Source organism: Pygoscelis adeliae, unplaced genomic scaffold, assembly GCF_000699105.1.
Source record: "Pygoscelis adeliae isolate BGI_AS28 unplaced genomic scaffold, ASM69910v1 Scaffold273, whole genome shotgun sequence".
In the NCBI taxonomy this organism is placed as follows: domain Eukaryota; kingdom Metazoa; phylum Chordata; class Aves; order Sphenisciformes; family Spheniscidae; genus Pygoscelis; species Pygoscelis adeliae.
The window spans coordinates 117239-118045 of NW_008824416.1; positions in this window are offsets into that span (position 1 = coordinate 117239).

Consider the following 807-nt stretch of genomic DNA (forward strand, 5'->3'; position numbering starts at 1 on the left):
GCGGCGAGCGGCTTTCGCTCGGGGTCCTGGTGATGACCAGATCTGGCAGGGGCTGGATGGACGGTGCTGCCAGTTCCTGCCAGACATGGGTCCCGTGGGACCAGTTTTGGGGGGAATTTATGCCTTTTCTAGTGAGTTTGCCCAAAGCTTCCCCATGGCCAACGCTCGCGACATTCCTCTTCTCTTGAATTTGGGTGCTGGTCAGGGATCTCAAGAGGAACAACACCAGCAAAGCCAGCTCGGGGGCCAAATTTATCCCAAATCCATGTTTTTCTGTATCCCTCGTGTGTTGGATTTTGCTCGTCATCCATCGCTCCGAGCCCCCAGGGGATGCTGCGGGGACATCGTAAAAGGCGGCGGCGGCGGGGCGCCCCCCCGGGGGGGGGGGGGGGGGGGGAGGGGTGTCCAGGAGTGGAAGGTCTCCAGGAAAGGGGGAACCCCCCAGGCTGGCTCCGTCCAAGGAGGTTTTTAAACCTCTTTATCTAGCAAAGAAGGCAAGAAAAAAATATCCCACCTCTCGCTGTGTGTCATGGTCCCAGCTGCCACACGAGGCACGGCCACGGCCGGGTCTTGGACAGCTTGTTTGGATCCTCCAAAAGGCTCCGAAATTGGTTAAAACAGAACAAAAAACCCCCCATGAAAAGTATTGGTAGAGGCTCTTGAAGCGGTTGAACAACATTTTCTCTCGGCTCTTAGAGGAGCCCACCCCAGGAGCTGGCGCATCCCTTCAGCCTCTCATTTTGGGTTGAAAACCTGCAGGTTGGGGTGAAGCAAAAGCATTTGGGAATCCGTGCCAAATGACAAAAT